We start from the raw sequence: 20,704 nt of genomic DNA on the forward strand, positions 1-20,704 counted from the left end.
ACTTAAATGTATATTCGATGTTAACAAATTTCTCTTCTTGAGAAACGCTTTCCTTGCCATTGCCAGTCTACATATTATATCCTCTCTACTTCGACCATCATCAGTTATTTTACTTCCTAAATAGCAAAACTCCTTTACTGCTTTAAGTGTCTCATTTCCTAATCTAATTCCCTCAGCATCACCCGATTTAATTTGACTACATTCCATTATCCTCGTTTTGCTTTTGTTGATGTTCATCTTATATCCTCTTTTGAAGACACTGTCCATTCCATTCAACTGCTCTTCCAAGTCCTTTGCCGTCTCTGACAGAATTACAATGTCATCGGCGAACCTCAAAGTTTTTATTTCTTCTCCATGAATTTTAATACCTACTCCACATTTTTCTTTTGTCTCCTTTACTGCTTGCTCAATATGCAGATTGAATAACATCGGGGATAGGCTACAACCCTGTCTCACTCCTTTCCCAACCACTGCTTCCCTTTCATGCCCCTCGACTCTTATGACTGCCATCTGGTTTCTGTACAAATTGTAAATAGCCTTTCGCTCCCTGTATTTTACCCCTGCCACCTTCAGAATTTGAAAGAGAGTATTCCAGTCAACATTGTCAAAAGCTTTCTCTAAGTCTACAAATGCTAGAAACGTAGGTTTGCCTTATCTTAATCTTTCTTCTAAGATAAGTCGTAAGGTCAGTATTGCCTCACGTGTTCCAACATTCCTACGGAATCCAAACTGATCCTCCCCGAGGTCCGCATCTACCAGTTTTTCCATTCGTCTGTAAAGAATTCGCGTTAGTATTTTGCAGCTGTGACTTATTAAACTGATAGTTCGGTAATTTTCACATCTGTCAGCACCTGCTTTCTTTGGGATTGGAATTATTATATTCTTCTTCACCTGTCTCATACATCTTGCTCACCAGCTGGTAGAGTTTAGTCATGACTGGCTCTCCCAAGGCCGTCAGTAGTTCTAATGGAATGTTGTCTTGTTTCGACTCAGGTCTTTCAGTGCTCTGTCAAACTCTTCACGCAGTATCTTACCTCCCATTTCGTCTTCATCTACATCCTCTTCCATTTCCGTAATATTGTCCTCAAGTACATCGCCCTTTTATAAACCCTCTATGTACTCCTTCCATTTTTCTGCCTTCCCTTCTTTGCTTAGAACTGGGTTGCCATCTGAGCTCTTGATATTCATACACGTGGTTCTCTTCTCTCCAAAGGTCTCTTTAATTTTCCTGTAGGCAGTATCTATCATACCCCTAGTGAGATAAGCTTCTACATCCTTACATTTGTCCTCTAGCCATCCCTGCTTAGCCATTTTGCACTCCCTGTCGATCTCATTTTTGAGACGTTTGTATTCCTTTTTGCCTGCTTCATTTACTGCATTTTTATATTTTCTCCTTTCATCAATTAAATTCAATATTTCTTCTGTTACCCAAGGATTTCTAGCACCCCTAGTCTTTTTACCTACTTTATCCTCTGCTGCCTTCACTACTTCATCCTTCAGAGCTACCCATTCTTCTTCAACTGTGTTTCTTTCCCCCATTACTGCCAATTGTTCCCTTATGCTCTCCTTGAAACTCTGTACAACCTCTGGTTCTTTCAGCTTATTCAGATCCCATGTCCTTAAATTCCCACCTTTTTGCAGTTTCTTCAGTTTTAACCTACAGGTCATAACCAATAGATTGTGGTCAGAGTCCACATCTGCCCCTGGAAATGTCCTACAATTTAAAATCTGATTCCTAAATCTCTGTCTTACCATTATATAATCTATCAGATACCTTTTAGTATCTCCAGGATTCTTCCATGTACACAACCTTCTTTTATGATTCTTGAACCAAGTGTTAGCTATGATTAAGTTATGCTCTGTGCAAAATTCTACCAAACGGCTTCCTCTTTCATTTCTTAGCCCCAATCCATAATCACCTACTATGTTTCCTTCTCTCCCTTGTCCTACTGACGAATTCCGGTCACCCATGACTAGTAAATTTTCGTCTCCCTTCACTACCTGAATAATTTCTTTTATCTCATCATACATTTCATCAATTTCTTCATCATCTGCAGAGCTAGTTGGCATATAAACTTGTACTACTGTAGTAGGCATGGGCTTTGTGTCTATTTTGGCCACAATAATGCGTTCACTATGCCGTTTGTAGTAGCTTACCCGCATTCCTATTTTCCTATTCATTATTAAACCTACTCCTGCATTACCCCTATTTGATTTTGTATTTATAACCCTGTATTCGCCTGACCAAAAGTCTTGTTCCTCCTGCCACCGAACTTCACTAATTCCCACTATATCTAACTTTAACCTATCCATTTCCCTTTTTAAATTTTCTAACCTACCTGCCCGATTAAGGGATCTGACATTCCATGCTCCGATCCGTAGAATGCCAGTTTTCTTTCTCCTGAGAAAGACGTCCTCCTGAGTAGTCCCCGCCAGGAGATCCGAATGGGGGACTATTTTACCTCCGGAATATTTTACCCAAGAGGACGTCATCATCATTTAATCATACAGTAAAGCTGCATGTCCTCGGGATAAATTACGGCTGTAGTTTCCCCTTGCTTTCAGCCGTTCGCAGTACCAGCACAGCAAGGCCGTTTTGGTTAATGTTGCAAGGCCAGATCAGTCAATCATCCAGACTGTTGCCCCTGCAACTACTGAAAAGGCTGCTGCCCCTCTTCAGGAACCACATGTTTGTCTGGTCTCTCAACAGATACCCCTCCGTTGTGGTTGCACCTACGGTACGGCCATCTGTATCGCTGAGGCACGCAAGCCCCCCCACCAACGGCAAGGTCCATGGTTCATGGGGGGAAGCATACAAGGGAGCTCAACGTGAAAGCAATTCAGTCTGCAGCTCGTGGTCGTGCGGCAGCGTTCTCGATTCCCACGCCCGGGTTCTCTGCTTCGATTCCCGGCGGGGTCAGGGATTTTCCCTGCCTTGTGATGACTGGGTGTTGTGTGATGTCCTTAGGTTAGTTAGGTTTAAGTAGTTCTAGGGGACTCATGGCCATAGATGTTAAGTCCTATAGTGCTCAGAGCCATTTGAACCATTTTTGAAAGCAATTCAATAGAAAGGGTAGTTCAGTGCCGTATGGCCGTATGAATGACTCAAACAGGTCTACGGTATGACCGGCGAATGGGAGTGTCCTTCGCTGGAATTTGCTGAGATTTCAGGGCTCCGTCAGAGATCAATTGCTATCCATCTATCACCAGCCTGAGACTTTTCATATTTCTAGACCGCGATAACGAATTACAGGCGCCGCACATCACAACCCTGTGCACCCTACCACCACTACAATCATCTGAGACAGCGCTACGCAATGAGAAAAGGTTACAGTACTGGTGCTCCGACTTGTTAGGGCAAACAGGATCACAGTCTCACCTCTTGTTCTTAGCAGCACCAACGTACTATAACTTCTGTGCAGTATAAATCCACGGAAGCTTTTTCAGCCTCATATATAATTTCAGATTGCGTTATCCATGCTTAAGGCAACGGCCTTGCCGCAGTGGATACACCGGTTCGCGTGAGATCACCGAAGTTAAGCGCTGTCGGGCGTGGTCGGCACGTGCATGGGTGACCGTCCAGGCCGCCATGCGCTGTTTCCATTTTTCGAGGTGCAATTGAGGAGCTACTCGACCGAATAGTAGCGGCTTCGGTCTAGAAGACCATCATAATGACCGGGAGAGCGGTGTGCTGACACCATGCCCCTCGCATCAGCATTCTCCATGAGGATGACACAGCGGTCGTATGGTTCCGGTAGGCCACTCGCGGCCTGAAGACGGAGTTATCCATGTTTGAGTCAGAGTGAACAGATTAAACAGATAAACCTTAGTCCCTGCCAACACTGGAGTGTTAATTATTTTTTGCTTCTATTTGTGTTGCAATCAATTCTCTTAAATTTGTTGTTTGTCCTATACTTTTGCCACTTTTTTAATAAAAGATTAATCCTGTGTTGATGTATTAATCACTCATCAGTAATTGACTACAATAATGACATGGCCACCATTTCAATAAATTATTTCAGCATTCAAGCTTTATTTAAGATTCTGATGAAAGTGATAATCTCAAATGCAGGCTGGCAACAACAACCACTGTCAGTGGGCAGTATCAATTTAGCGTCCGCAGCGGTAGCGTTCTCGCTTCCCACGCCCGGTTCAAAATGGTTCAAATGGCTCTGAGCACTATGGGACTCAACTGCTGTGGTCATTAGTCCCCTAGAACTTAGAACTACTTAAACCTAACTAACCTAAGGACATCACACACATCCATGCCCGAGGCAGGATTCGAACCTGCGACCGTAGCAGTCGCGCGGTTCCGGACTGCGCGCCTAGAACCGCGAGACCACCGCGGCCGGCCCCACGCCCGGGTTCCCGAGTTCGATTCCCGGCGGGGTCTGGGATTTTCTCTACCTCGTGATGATTGGGTGTTGTGTGCTGTCCTTAGGTTAGTTAGGTTTAAGTAGTTCTAAGTTCTAAGTTCTAGGGGACTGATGACCATCGATGTTAAGTCCCATAGTGCTCAGAGCCAATCAATTTAGCAGACGCATTGACAGGTAGACACTCGCAAGACTTGCAAGATAATGTGGTTATTGTCAAAGCGTAGCTTTTCAAACCAAACGACTAGACTTGTGTAGTCTTGCAACACACAGAATAGACTCTAACCTAACCTAACCTTACCTTACCTCCTAGACCCTGCCAAAAACTGACGAATGAGATCGCAAGCGCCTTGACCAAGCTGTCGGCCGACGTTATCGGGCGACCTCTGGTGGCAGCGTCTGACGACAGTGATCGTTGGCGCTGTGAACACAACTTGAAGCTGGTTTATACTGTAAGTGCCAACGGGTATATTTTTCGTAGGAAGACATTTAAACCGTAACAAAGTGGAAACAAGCTGCTCGCTAGTCGCGCAGGGCGGAACTGCCCATTGCACCAAACTGACACTCCGTCTGCCAAAGCGGCGCGGACAACCACAGTACGTATCCACCACAGATACAAATTCCAGTTCACACCCTAGACAATTAGTGTTCCCCTTCTAAATTGGGATTTATATCTGGGAGAGAGAAGCACTGTCGCAGTCCGTGCCTCTGTGGCGGCCACATTGCCAGTGTGCTGCAACGGATGGAAACCTTGACTAGCAACATAAACAACGTCATTAATACGGAGAGCTCCAAAAGCATTTAAGAAAGTAACTAAATTGTTAATTGTTTTAAGTTAAATTTGTGCAAACTGAGGTCTCAAGCGTCCTTTGAAGAATCAGAAAAACAAATTTCGTCTTGCGGTGGCGCGGTTCTTTCTGTCCCTTTACGACGAACTTGTACGTACCTGTGAACATTGTCTCAGCGTATCATCAGTAGGGAAGCCGAGCGAGTCCTACTGTATTTCGACGTGAACCAGGCTGCAATTAAAGTCACTAATCTACGTTTCGGGAGAAAGTTTTCACAAGAAATGAAACGTTGGAAATTTTGTCCTCAATTAATATATTCTGAAACTTAGGTGAACAAGTATCACTGCCAAGCCAGTGCTAGTGTTAACACAGTCACTCACAATCCCTTTCACTCACGTTGGCAAGTTTATGGTGTTGCACTTCCCGACAACGTAATAGCAACAAAAATACTGATTGTTTTTGATTGAGAATGCTCGCCAAATATTAAGTCTGTCAGTACCAAATGCAGTCACAGTTTTTAGCCACCGACCAGCTCAATACGCCACACGGAATATATGTCTTTTCTCGTCACAAAATTCACTTAAAAATTTCCGAAATTTCTACACGCCCATCGGAATAATTACGCCGTCACTTTACCACACTTTTTGTGTATGAAACACTGCTAGATCCAGCAACTTATCGTTTCCATCGCAACTACCAGTACACACGTCCGAACTGTTTCATGGCTACGCTCCCACTCTTCTCTAGAATACTCTAAGTCTTCTCTATCATCAGAGAAAGGCGCGCGAAGAATATTGCTTAACCATTGGTCAGTTTATTCAACAGCCAATAGCAAAACAACATTCTGCCGCGTCAGTCCGCACTTTTCATCAATAACCAATCGCAAAATAGTAAACCTAACGACTGCACTTTTTACCGACGTAATTATATGCTTAAGTTTTGCTTATTCATAAAGTTATTTACTATTGTTATTTATACCTGAATTAACTTTCCTTTTTTACCATAAACTTACTTTACAAATCTATTCTACAAAAATTCCCTTTGTCCACATCCATACATCTTCGAAATGTTCCCACACTAAATCCCACTACATAACTCGTTAAACAGTTATCTTCATATTAACCTTAAACCACACTTCTTTCATACCGCTAAAACACATTTATAATATTTTACCTACACAAAAAGACATAATTAAACTTTATGAAACTACTAAAACAGATTATGAAAAATATTCAATTACTTTAGTGCACTCTAGTGGGCACAATCGAAACTAAATCAGTCCCCTATCCAATATTGTCCTCTATCGGCTGATACATAAACCACGTGCGCGTCCAGTCTCGCGTCACCATCTGTCACTATCCAGCTCTGAGACACATCTCCCACTTAACCGCCTCCAAGGCAGGATCGGTATACGGCGCTACGCTCAGTCTCCTTAGCGCAGCGGCTGGCATCGCTTCCTCGCGGGTGGGCAGCGCTGCGCGCCAGTCTTCCGCGACAGATTTTGCTCGCGGTCGGTGGGTTTGCACTGAGGTGCGGCTTGTAGCTGCACTTACAGAACTTTTTAATTTTTTTTTTTTAGCTTTTGAGAAACGAGAATGTGGTGTCGGACTCCTGGGTGCAACCCTTTTATTTCGCATGTCACCACATATGATAAAAACACCCGAAGTAACACACAAACGTAAACAGAACGATGATAACGAAATGCGCAAATTCGTGCACACTACTAGCCAGAAAACTTCTGGATTCTATTGGGATTCTATTGCACAAGACTCGATTCGTCTTGACATATTCGGTTAATCTTTTGTCATCACAGAGATCGGCCTACAATAAGTAAACAACACACGACATCGAGTGAAACCAAACTTCTTGAAGGCAGCAAATGATCATTGCAACTGGTTCAATATAGAAATAAAAAATGCGAACCAGACGGAGTGCAGCGGTATCGTTACAGTCAGCACTGTTGAAGGCCGTAGTTTTAAATCTCACTATGTGGTAATCAAATTTTTATTCTTAAATATTTTTCAAAATAACTCTGAGTATTATCATCATTATTTTCAATAAATTGGATCAATGTAATTTTTTTACTTTTACCCTTTTGTTGCATAATTTTCATTATCATATGACTTTTATCATTTTCTTCTACTGTTCTACCTGAGTTTTTTTGGAATCTGCCTGTGACGTGTAAATCAGTTCCAACCAGGACTGCTAATTGCTCGGTAACGCATCAGAAGGCGTAGTAAAGGCGAAAAGTTACAGCTAGCTTTTAGCGCTGAAACTGATTTTTTTTCTATTTTGAGTTTGCTCGTGCAGGTCAGCTTTAATCGCCTTGAGCAAAGAGATGGTGATTAGTGGATCTGCCGCAGGTTGCTGACCGCTGTTTCCTCCGACACATTGCGCATCATGGGGTTGTGGTTAGGTTAGGACGTGAGAGTAAATTCAGGAGAAGAAGCCGCGTTGTCTGCCGGAGTCCAGTCAGTGGTCATTTAAAAGCAGCAGTGGACAGAGTACCCAGCGTTCCCGCCATACTTGATAGCAGCACTTTTCAACATTGCTCCGCGTTACAAGAACTGCACTTCAGCATTTGTGAAGTGACCCGCCGTATGCAAGTGTCGCTTTTAACCGAGCGGCAATCGGCAGTCGATGTGTCAACACCGAAGCGCCAAGTGACAGGCGTCACTTGTGAAGCAATTTTGTCGTTGACGTACGCGACACCTGCTATTGCACAGAGACCCACGACTGGAGTCACCGAAACGACTGTCAGTGCAAAGGTCACTAGCACTGCACGGAACCAACGATTGCAGATACAGAAATGGCCACCTATGAAAGACAAGAATACATACATACATACTTCCGCCCCAATGTATTCATTGCTAATGAAACACCATTGCTTTGGGGCTTCTGTTTGTCATTTTTGTGTAAGATTTATCAGCTAGTTGTGGTTACAAAAGAATTAATAAAACTTGTCGTTATTTTGTAAACTTAAATACGTCGCTATTCTGATTCATACTTCCTTAAATGTTCACCGTTTTTATTTTACTGAGGTGGTACATGAGCACACCAACAATTTAAAGTTCAATCACATTAAATTAATTATTTTGATTATTAATTTGAGTCCCGAAAGTTACAGCAGGCATAGGTAACAAAAATGCCATGAGTAAATTCACTAATTCATGCATAAAAATTAAGTAGCTCAAGATTTGAAGGGTGCTGAGGAGATAATACATTTTCTTTATGTAAAATGTTACACAGACGTGAGAATATTATGAAAAGGAAAGTTGCTACTCACATTTTGCGGGGATGCTGAGTACCAGATAGGCACAACAAAACGTCTCTCATAATTAAAGCTTCCGGCCATTAAGGCCTTCGTCAACAACAGACGACAGACGCGTATACACACACACACACACACACACACTCGGGCGCGCGCTCGCAAATGCATCTCGCACAAACGACTCGTGTATTGAGTCATGTGTGCAAGTAGCGTTTGCGTGTGTCTGTATGTGTGTGTGTGTGTGTGTGTGTGTGTGTGTGTGTGTGCAATGGCCGAAAGCTTTGATTGTGAGAGACGTTTTGTTGTGCCTATCTGTGACTCAGCATCCCTGCTATATGGTGAGTAGCAACTTTCCTTTTCATAATATTGTTACATTCCATCCTGGATTTTCCATTGTTTGATTACATAGATGTGACTTGGACCAAGACACAAGGGAAAGACTCAGACGCAAACCTTAAACCTAGTCTATTGCAGACAGCTCAGAGGGTCTGTCTGTCTGCTGACAAGAACAGCCATGAAGGGGACCGAGTACTGTAACCAATAATGACGAAAGACCAACCAAAAGCCGGTCTCAAAAGAAACACAAAAAGCGAAGCTGACACCCAGAGATGCTGAGCAGATCGCGCCTTTAACGCACGAGGAGGAAAAACAGGTCAGTACTTCGTTAAGTGAGATACAACTGAAAAACTCAGTTAGAAAACTCTCCCTGCAGAAAGCGTTGGAATAAATCTTGTGGATGTTAGCATAAAATCTAAAGCTTTATTTGTATGTACAACGTAAAAATTATGGAAAAGATCATTCAATAGCTTACCATCTCACTTACTCAACAAAATCAATGTAAGCTAGCCTATAAACGTGCATCGGATATCATCACCTGAAACAATTTTTAATCAAGTTCAGTTCTGTACAGGTAAACATTTCGCCGAAGAATATGGTGAAGATATAGGAAATATGTCTTAAACTGATAGAAAAACAAAGTAAAACTGAGATCCAAATACATTTTCCTGCCTACCAGTGGAAAGCCATCTGGCAAATGTCAGCTGTCGGAATCTACAATAAAATGTGAAGGCAGCCTGGTAGAAAGTAACTAACAGAAATGTATCGATGAGCTCAAGACTTTATGATGTCTACCAACAGACTCACCCTTGTGTCCACCTTGTAATTTAATCGACAGAGAAGAACACAGATTTGTGTGTAAAGAAGTAACTGAAATTCAGTAGGCTGTCAATCAGAAGCTAGAAAGTAAAAAAAGAACAGCTCCAAAATACGCCAGGAGATTTTCTAAAGCCAGATAATGACCCATACCCAAACATAAAACGCAACACTGCGAACTGGATCGAAGCACATATAATACACTACATTCTGACAAAAGAAAATAAATGCAAGGAAGATTTCTGCCTGTATCTCACTACAGAGCATCACAAACCAAGAAATATAAGAATACGTACGCAAATTTCTTAAAATTTTGATTCGATAACAAAAAGAGGTAACCTCCTGAAATGGACTGGAAAAAAGAAAACTAAATAAAAGTTAACTGGAAAGTTTCAACAGATATCCAAAAATCTGACAGTCTATCACCAGTGGATGTACGTTGAAAGTTGAAGACATTTTATATACACGGACCCCGATGAAACAGAAAGGTGTTTTTCTACAACTATCCTACTTACTTTGACAGGGTTCCGATGTGGTTGGGATTTGATAGCGAAATTTCCCGGGTACTGATAATCGGAATGCCACACCACATAGTTTTGCAAGTTTTCATGGATGTGCCAGAACATTATAGCACACCGCTCTACGCCAACACCCCGTCGTTTTCTGCTGCTGCCTGAATCAAAGTGCAAGGGTAAAACACTGCTGCACCAGTGTAGAGTTGTTAAACGATATTCACAGCTTCCGGTTCTTAGGTGCATCATCGTTTGTGGTATACATGGTCGTAGTTGATTTCATTTGAATAGAGTTGGGCCTCATAATGGATTCATGTAAACAAAGTGAGAGTGCGATGTAAAAGTGATTAATTTCGGGGGGGGGGAACTTGTTTAGCTTCCACCCCAATGTATTCATTGCTAATGAAACACCATTGCTTTTGTGACTTCTGTTTGTCATTTTTGTGTAAGATTTATCAGCTAGTCGTGGTTACAAAAGAATTAATAAAACTTGTCGTTATTTTGTAAACTTAAATACGTCGCTATTCTCATTCATACTTCCTTAAATGTTCACCGTTTTTATTTTACTGAGGTGGTACATGAGTACACCAACAATTTAAAGTTCAATCATATTAAATTAATTATTTTGATTATTAATTTGAGTCCTGAAAGTTACAGCAGGCATAGGTAACAAAAATGCCATGAGTAAATTCACTAATTCATGCATAAAAATTAAGAAGCTCAAGATTTTAAGGGTGCTGAGGAGATAATACATTTTGTTTATGTAAAAGTAATAATCAGACATATATATGTGACCAAAGCAAGTGACTGCTTGCAATGTTTCAAGTGTGCTATGTTCCAATGATGCACAACAATTCATAAACTAATTGTTTGTTCATATTTTACTGTGACTTACTTGTGTAATGTTATTTGCTTGAATGAAGTTTTGAAAGAAAAGGTAAAAAAGATAATACATCTCCCTAGAAAGCAGCAGACCCCTGGCACTGGTAGAAATTTTATTTCATTGCTTCAGCCTACATCATTATTGTTTCTCTTAGGAACATCAAATGTATATGACGAATTCAATTGTTTTCTGAATTTGAATCACCTAGCACCTCAGGAACGAACTGTACACAGAGAAAGTTCACGGCGGTTCCAAGATCTACAGACATACTTTTTGTTTCGTTTTGATTTATTAACCTTCTCACTGGTTTGATATGGATTGCCATGAACGCCTCTCCTGTGCCAACGTTTTCCTCTCAGAGTAGCACTTACAACCTACGATCTGATCTACTGCTGTTGTATCCCAATTTCTGTCTTCCTGTACTGTTTTACGCTCCATAACGATGTCTAGTACCACGAAAGTTATTTCCTGATGTCTTAACACATGCCCTATCATTCTGTCCCTTCTTCTTGTTAGTGTTTAGCATACATTCCTTTCCTCATCGATTCGGCGGAGAACCTCCTAATTTCTTAGTTTATCAGTCCACAAACTTAAACTGTGGTAAACACGGTTGCGTGCTTAGTGTTCTGCTGTCATATATCCTTGACCCAAATGGCTTGTCCAACTACCTTTGCGTCGGAAATACACGTTCACTGATAATAAGAACACCTGTACATTTGTGCACCTTTAAGAAGAGAAAGCACAAAGGTGGAAGGAGTATATAGAGGGTCTATACAGGGGCGACGTTCTTGAGGACAATATTATGGAAATGGAAGAGGATGTAGATGAAGATGAAATGGGAGATATGATACTGCGTGAAGGGTTGAATAGAGCACTGAAACACGTAAGACGAAACAAGGCCCCGGGAGTAGACAACATTCCATTACAGCTACTGACAGCCTTGGGAGAGCCAGTCCTGACAAAACTCTACCATTTGGAGAGCAAGATGTATGAGACAGGCGAAATTCCCTCAGACTTTAAGACGAATATAATAATGCCAATCCCAAAGAAAACAGGTGTTAACAGATGTGAAAATTACCATACTATCAGTCTAATAAGCCACGGCTGCAAAATGCTAACGCGAATTCTTTACAGACGAATGGAAAAACTAATAGAAGCCGACCTCGGGGAAGATCAGCTTGGATTCCGTAGAAATGTTGGAAGACGTGAGGCAATACTGACCCTACGACTTATATTAGAAAATAGATTAAGAGAAGGCAGACCTACGTTTCTAGCATTTGTAAACTTAGAGAAAGCTTTTGACAATGTTGACTGGCATACTCTCTTTCAAATTCTAAAGGTGGCAGGGGTAAAACACAGGGAGCGAAAGGCTATTCATTTTTTGTACAGAAACCAGATGGCAGTTATAAGAGTCGAGGGACATGAAAACGAAGCAGTGGTTGGGAAGGGAGTGAGACAGGGTTGTAGCCTCTCCCCGATGTTATTCAATCTGTATATTCAGCAAGCAGTAAAGGAAACAAAAGAAAAGTTCGGAGTAGGTATTAAAATCCATGGAGAAGAAATAAAAACTTTAAGGTTCGCCGATGACATTGTAATTCTGTCAGAGACAGCAAAAGACTTGGAAGAGCAGTCGAACGGAATGGACAGTGTCTTGAAAGGAGGGTATACGATGAACATCAACAAAAGTAAAACGAGGATAATGGAATGTAGAATGTAGTCGAATTAAGTCGGGTGATGCTGAGGTAATTAGATTAAGAAATGAGACGCTTAAAGTAGTAAAGGAGTTTTGCTATTTGGGGAGAAAACTAACTGATGATGGTCGAAGTTGAGAGCATATAAAATGTAGACTGGCAATGGAAAGTATTTGTGAAGAGTAATGATTTAAGTGTCAAGAAGTCGTTTCTGAAAGTATTTGTATGGAGTGTAGCCATGTATGAAACTGAAACATGGACGATAAATAGTTCAGACAATAAGAGAATAGAAGCTTTCGAAATATGGTGCTACAGAAGAATACTGAAGATTAGCTGCGTAGATCACATAACTAATGAGGAGGTATTGAATAGAATTGGGGAGAAGAGGAGTTTGTGGCACAACTTGACTAGAAAAAGGGATCGGTTGGTAGGACATGTTCTGAGGCATCAAGGGATCCTAAATTTAGCATTAGAGGGCAGCGTGGAGGGTAAATATCGTAGAGAGAGACCAAGAGATGAATACACTAAGCAGATTCAGAAGGATGTAGGTTGCAGTAGGTACTGGGAGATGAAGAAGCTTGCACAGGATAGAGTAGCATGCAGAGTTGCATCAAACCAGTCTCAGGACTGAAGACCACAACCACAACATACGGAATCGGTATGAGGTCGTAGCTAGTATCCTCCCTCCCCATGAACGTGTTTGATAATTTGCAAATGTATTACATTGTTCTCGAAATGATACATGTTCAGAAAAAAATTCTTTTAATTAACGAAATAATTGTTTACATTGGTTGCATATACCTTGCTTTCTTTTTAGAATCAAGGGCCGATATTTTATCGTTAGCATCGACATTGCTATGTTCCAAGCTTTTCAGTATCGATATTGAAACAATCTTGCTTAAACTACGAACTCCCATTTTCGTAATTATCGATTGTCGTAGGACATCCCTGTGACGATTCTTTCCTTTCTTTTGTTAGGTAGTACGCAGACGTGTCAGCACCTGCCATCGTTGAAACAGGAACTGTTACATTGTTCGTAAGGTCTGAGGATATTTGTTGTGCTTCGTATACCTTACATGCCAGCCATACCAGGAGGAATAGTTCTGACATGGCTGGTTCTCCAAAACATTTAAGCAGTCCTGAGCCAACGTCATCTACTCTGGAGCCTTGTTTCGACTCAGGTCGTTCACTGCTCGGTCAGATTTTTCCGGAGAATCATCCCTGCCATGTGATCATCATCTTCCTCCTCTGTTTCCATAACATTGCTCATGTATTTGTTTCTATTGTAAAAGCGCTCTATATGTTCCTTTCACTTTTCTACATTCCCATCTTTGCTTAGTACAGTTCGCCATGGGAGCTTTATACAGGGTGATCCAGACGAAATGTCAGTATTCAGGGATAAATCTAGAACTTGCAAATATATTCTCAAATAGAAGGATCATTTTTCTCATGTAATTTTCTACCTGTCTGATAGGTCACATACACTACTGGCCATTAACACCACGAAGATGACGTGCTACAGACGCGAAATTCAACCTACAGGAAAAAGATTCTGTGAAATGCAAATTATTAGCTTTTCAGAGCATTCACACAAGGTTGGAGCCGGTGGCGACACCTACAACGTGCTGACGTGAGGAAAGTTTCCAACCGATTTCTCATACACAAACAGCAGTTTACCGGCGTTGCCTGCTCAAACGTTGTTGTGATACCTCGTGTAAGGAGGAGAAATGCGTACCATTACGTTTCTGGCTTTGATAAAGGTCGCTTTGTAGCCTATAGTGATTACGGTTTATCGTATCGCCACATTGCCGTTCGCGTTGGTCGAGGTCCAATGACTGTTAGCAGAATATGGAATCGGTGGGTTCAGAGGCTAATACGGAACGCCGTGCTGGATCCCAAGGGCCTCGTATCATTAGCAGTCGAGATGACAGGCACCTTATCCGCATGGCCGTAACGGATCGTTCAGCCACGTTTCGATCCGTGAGTCAACAGATGGGACGTTTGCAAGACAACAACCATCTGCACGAACAGTTCGACGACATGTGCAGCAGCATGGACTGTCAGTTCGGAGACCATGACTGCGGTTACCCTTGACGCTGCATCACAGTCAGGAGCGCCTGCGTTGGTTCACTCATCGACGAACCTCGGTGCACGAATGGCAAAACGTCATGTTCTCGGATGAATCCAGGTTCTGTTTACGTGTTTGGCGACATCTCAGTGAACGCACGTTGAAAGCGTGTATTCGTCATCGCCATACTGGCGTATCACCCGGCGTGATGGTGCGGAGTGCCATTGGTTACATGTTTCGGTCACCTCTTGTTCGCATTGATGGCACTTTGAACAGTGGACGTGACATTTCAGACGTCCAAAAAAAAAAAATGTTCAAATGTGTGTGAAATCGTATGGGACTTAACTGCTAAGGTCATCAGTCCCTAAGCTTATACACTACTTAACCTGAATTATTCTAAGGACAAACACACACACCCATGCCCGATGGACTCGAACCTCCGCCGGGACCAGCCGCACAGTCCATGACTGCAGCGGCCTTAGACCGCTCGGCTAATCCCGCGCGGCATTTCAGACCCGTGGCTCTACCCTTCATCGATCCCTGCGAAACCCTAGATTTCAGCAGGATAACGCACGACCGCATGTTGCAGGTCCAATAGGCCTTTCTCGATACAGAAATTGTTCGACTGCTGCCCTGGTTCAAACGGCTCTGAGCACTATAGGAGTTAACTTCTGAGGTCATCAGTCCCCTAGAACTTAGAACTACTTAAACCAAACTAATGTAAGGACATCACACAGATACATGCCGGAAGCAGGAGTCGAACCTGCGACCGTAGCGGTCGCCCGGCTCCAGACTGTAGAGCCTAGAACCGCTAGGCCACCCCGGCCGGCGACTGTTGCTCTAGCTAGCACATTCTCCAGATCTCTCACCAACTGAAAACGTCTGGTCAACGTGGCCGAGCAACTAGCTCGTCACAATACGCCAGTCACTACTTTGATGAACTGTGGTATCGTGTTGAAGCTGCATTGGCAGCTGTACCTGTACACGCCATCCAAGGTCTCTGTGACTCATTACCCAGACGTATCAAGGCCGTTATTACGACCAGAGGTGGTTGTTCTGGGCTCTGATTTCTTACCCGGCCGCGGTGGTCGTGGGGTTCTGGCGCTGCAGTCCGGAACCGCGGGGCTGCTACGGTCGCAGGTTCGAACCCTACCTCGATCATGGGTGTGTGTGCTGTCCTTAGGTTGGTTAGGTGTAAGGAGTTCTAAGTTCTAGGGGACTTATGACCTAAGATGTTGAGTCCCATAGTGCTGAGAGCCATTTGAACCATTTGAACCACTGATTTCTTAGGATCTATGCACCCAAATTGCGTGAAAGTGTAATCACATGTCAGTTCTAGTATAATATGTTTGTCCAACGAATACCCGTTTATTATCTGCATTTCTTCTCGGAGTAGCAATTTTAATGGCCAAAAGTGTAATTCGCCTCTCCTTCCCTGCCCCACGTCATCAACGACCGTTCGAAAATTACGAGTTGCACTCAAGTTGTATCACAGGTTCGCACAACCCTTGTGTCCCATCTGGTACTACTTGGCTGTAAATTTCTTTTTATACGTATGTTTTCGATTTGAAACGGCCTTTCCATACTGCGGACCAATCTGTACACGGATCCTCAGTTCCCATTCGTTGACCATACAAGATGAAAGAAAGCAGGCAATAAATACAGCACTAGAGGCGTTACAGCACGGCGTTAATTCTTGTCGATGTACGTAAGAGACGGACGCAGCACGGCGGTAAACGGGGCTCTGCCAAAGCGTGCGTCGGCCCGCTGACCGCAGAATAAGTGCGCAGCCCTCACACCCCGGTCGACCCCCCGTATATAAATTTCTACAGGAGCGGTAATTAAATTTCGCCCTCCTGCGGCGGAGAGGTAAAAACTCCCCAAAACTCGGCGCCGCGCGCCGAGGCGTCGCGACGCCGGAGACCCCGGCCGAAATCAAATTTGTGTACTCGATGCTGGAATGGGATATGGAAATGCGTATCGTTATTCTCGATAAATTTGAATAAGCGGATGTCACGCTGGAAATCGCTTTAAAGCCAACGTCCCAACAGCTCGCCGGCCGGTGAAGGGAGGGTAGGGGGAGCCGGCGGGTGGAAAGTCTTCGCAGTTTATCGAAGTTCTCCTTTAACCGCCGTACTCCGATGCAGACCTGCGTCGTTTATTAAACCCGGTTTTCATTTATTCCATCTTTACATTTCGGAAATTCTGTAAATTACTGCCAGTTCCTTATTTGAGCCAGCAGAAGAATGCCGTACGGAGACCAAGAATTCGTTCACGTATTAAAGTGCGCTATTTAGAAACTTTTAGTGCTGCCCCGACGGAATCGATACTAATTTAGTCTGTCGACTTTTCGATGGCTGATTTAATTAACATCGTTAGTGTTAAGTAACGGTTTCTCCTGCCTGAAAGGACGGTCTTCATTACGAATGAAATATAGATGACTCCGTGGGGGGAAAAATCCCAGGTTTTTCCTCGTTACAAGCACGATTTCGTGCTGACACTCACTGCGATCACCTCAGTTTTCCGCAAACTTGCAAATTGAACCTGCTCTTTTCGTCACAAACTACGTTCTCAACAAAAGTAGCATTTCAGATTTCAAACATCTCACAAATTGTACGAAACTGTTAAGGTCTTCGTGGCCACTAGTTGACCAACTGCCTGTTTGATGCAAACACGGCGTGAAGACTATTCATAAACCGAAAAAGAATATGAAAGAGTGTCTCAGATCGGCAAAGGAGTAAAGGTACCCATTTGCAACGTTGCGAATATACCTCATACCTTGCGCATGTGGAAAAGTCCGCATTGGAATGACTGGACGTCAGTCGACACCAGGATCACAGGACATAAGCGGCATTGTAGATTGGGGCAGGTAGAGAAATCGGCCGTGGCGAAGCACGCGCTGTGTGAGAGCGACCACATAATAAAATTCGCCGATACGGAAGGTCCCGTTTCTTCACGGAAGACATAGAAATGCACAAACATGACAACGGCTTCAACAAAAAAGAATAAATCCTCAATGTGAACGGATACGGGATTCCCGTGCTGCTGCAGCGAACGACCGTTTTAGGTAGCAAGGGGAGAACCGCAGGGGAAAAGCCCTTGTACGTTGGCGCACCAGGCACATATATTTTGACCGCGAGCTCCAGTCCACCACAAGCAAGGGAGGGTGGAGGTTAGACAGTGCCAGCCATTCTTGGTGACGAAACGTCAGGAAAATCTCATCAAACAAACGTCGGGCGAACAACCTGACACACAAGCCAATAGGCGCAGTCAGTAGTTGCAATAACTTAAGTATGCTTCTCCCAGTCAGCAGCAAAAACTCTACAGTAAGACTCACTTTTTGCAGTTTCTGAGACACAGTTGCCGGCCGCTGTGGCTGAGCTGTTCTAGGCGCTTCAGTCCGGAAACGTGTTGCTGCTACAGTCGAAAGTTCGAATCCTGCCTCGGGCTTGGATGTGTGTGATGTTCTTAGGTTAGTTAGGTTTAAGTAGTTCTAAGTTTAGGGGACTGATGACCTCAGATGTTAAGTCCCATAGTGCTTAGAGCCATTTGAACCATCTGACCCACAATTCATCCATAAATAACATTCTGATTTTACAGAACGGGCATATGATGAGTTTGTCTGAACATTCGCATTTCCTTTGTATTCAAATGGGTTGTAAGCCGACATAGGAATCCCATGTTCAGAGCCTTGTTCACGAACTAAATGCTGCTACGTCCACCACTAGAACTGTATCTACAGTAACTGAAAATCGAATACGAAAATTAGTCTGCTTTGCTTATTTTTATACGCTTATGACATTAGGCATCATATTCTGGGGCAACTCTTCCCATTCACAAAGGGCATTTCTGGCTCATAAACTGGCAGTTCGATCAATATGGGGTGTAAATTTACGAACGTCATGGCGGCTCCTGTTCAGGAGTCTGGGAATGTTGACATTGTCTTCTCAACATATAGTTCCTTTAGTGTTGTTTGTTTTCCACAATGCAGGCCTATTCCCAAGAATTAGCAGCTTTCACTCAGTTAATACTCGTCAGAAATCCAATCTGCATTTCTATCGCATCTCTTTGCCTCTCGTGCAGAAATGTATTCTGCTGCATGCATTTTCAATAACCTATCACAAGAATTAAACATCTTAGCAGTAATCCTCGAACTTGCAACTCACAGCTGAAGAATCTACTAGTGGTTCATTCTCTCTGTCCTCCGGGAGAGTCCCTGACAAAAAAAGCAAATTTCTGTGTTACTTTGTTGATTATCTGCGCTACTATATAAAGAAAAGTCGTCGTTTCACGATGTTACCAAAAATATGGAAAAATACTTGGCTAGTTTACTTCAGATTTACCCTAATGAACATTCAGACGGGTATAGGCTATATATATTTTAATATATAAATAAGTTTGGAATGTATAAAGGGGAATGTCACTACCAAAAATTTCGAAAAGTTTGCGACCGATTTAATTCAAACTTTTACACGATATTCTAATCAACATTAGAACGGACATAAGTTGAATATTTTTAATATATACAGTATGTAGATATATATATGTGACACACAAATGGGAATATTGAAATACTGAAATACTAAAAATCTAAGAAAGTTCTTTGATTTACTTCAGATTTTTACACGATACTCTAATAAACATTCGGACGGACTAAAATCTACTATTTAATATCTATAACACTGAAATATATGTGTAGTATATAAAGGAATATCTTGGTCAACAAAAATACTGAAAAATACTTGACCTGATTTACTTCAAAATTTTTTTCACGGTACCCTGATAAAGATTCAGCCCAACATAGACTGTATATTTTTTTTCAAACTACAATGATCAGGTTTTTTATTAAAACCTACAATATGACATTAAACGCCAAGCTATGCTGTGAGAAGCTGCAGTATCGTTTTTCTTCTTGCAGTAAGTTTCAACTACGATAGCGTGGCATGTAAGACAGGGGACAAACTGTTTGCCACATATGTATTCTTTCTCGTTAATATAACATAATTTTGAACAGAAATTGTCTACGCAACAGTGTGTTGTTTTGTGTTTTTCCTTGGCGTCGGTTTTAGAGAAAACAGGAAATGTCTATTTATGGTTTATCAAATGGTTCAAATGGCTCTGAGCACTATGGGACTTAACTTTTGAGGTCATCAGTCCCCTAGAACTTAGCACTACTTAAACCTAAGTAACCTAAGGACATCAAACACATTCATGCCCGAGGCAGGATTCGAACGTGCGATATGGTTTATCGGCTGATGATTGGAATACTACTACGAAATCTGAATCGTCAGTAATCTTTCCCTGAATAAAACAATGCTGAATACTTACATGAAGTTACTAGTCTCACAGTTCCAGCGGCCAGAGAGGTATCTTATATATCTCGTACACCAATGATTCCAACCGATTACCATTCATTTTAGGCGACTTCAGTTTCCAAAGAAGGTTCCGTTTGCAGCAAAAATAAACAAAGCATATGGTAAGATAGCCAGGTAAGGAGACAGAGACCGAAGGGGAAGAAATAGACATAGAGAGTGGCAGGAGTTGATAGGACAGGGGAAGGGGGGAGGGGGATACACAGAGAGAGGGAGGGGAGTGGTAGGAGATGAGAGAAGTGAGGAGATTATAGCAACAGAGAAGGGGGGAAGGAGTTTAGGATGAATACACAATTCCCATAACATGTTAAGCAATTGAGAAGCGCCGCGCGGGGTAGCCGCCCGGTCTAGGGGCGTCTTGTCACGGTCCTCGAGGCTGCCCCCGTCGGAGGTTAGTCCTCACCTTGGAGGTTCGAGTCCTCCCTCGGGCATGGCTGTGTGTATGTCGTTCTTAGCGTAACTTAGTTTCATTTAGATTAAATTGTGTGTAAGCTTGGGGACCGATGACCTCAGCAGTTATGTCCCATAAGATCTTACCACAAATTTCCAAATTGAGAAAAATTGGCGTATTCGGTAGTGTTTATATCTTGTGCT

The sequence above is a fragment of the Schistocerca gregaria genome, chromosome 5, assembly GCF_023897955.1.
Source record: "Schistocerca gregaria isolate iqSchGreg1 chromosome 5, iqSchGreg1.2, whole genome shotgun sequence".
Lineage (NCBI taxonomy): Eukaryota > Metazoa > Arthropoda > Insecta > Orthoptera > Acrididae > Schistocerca > Schistocerca gregaria.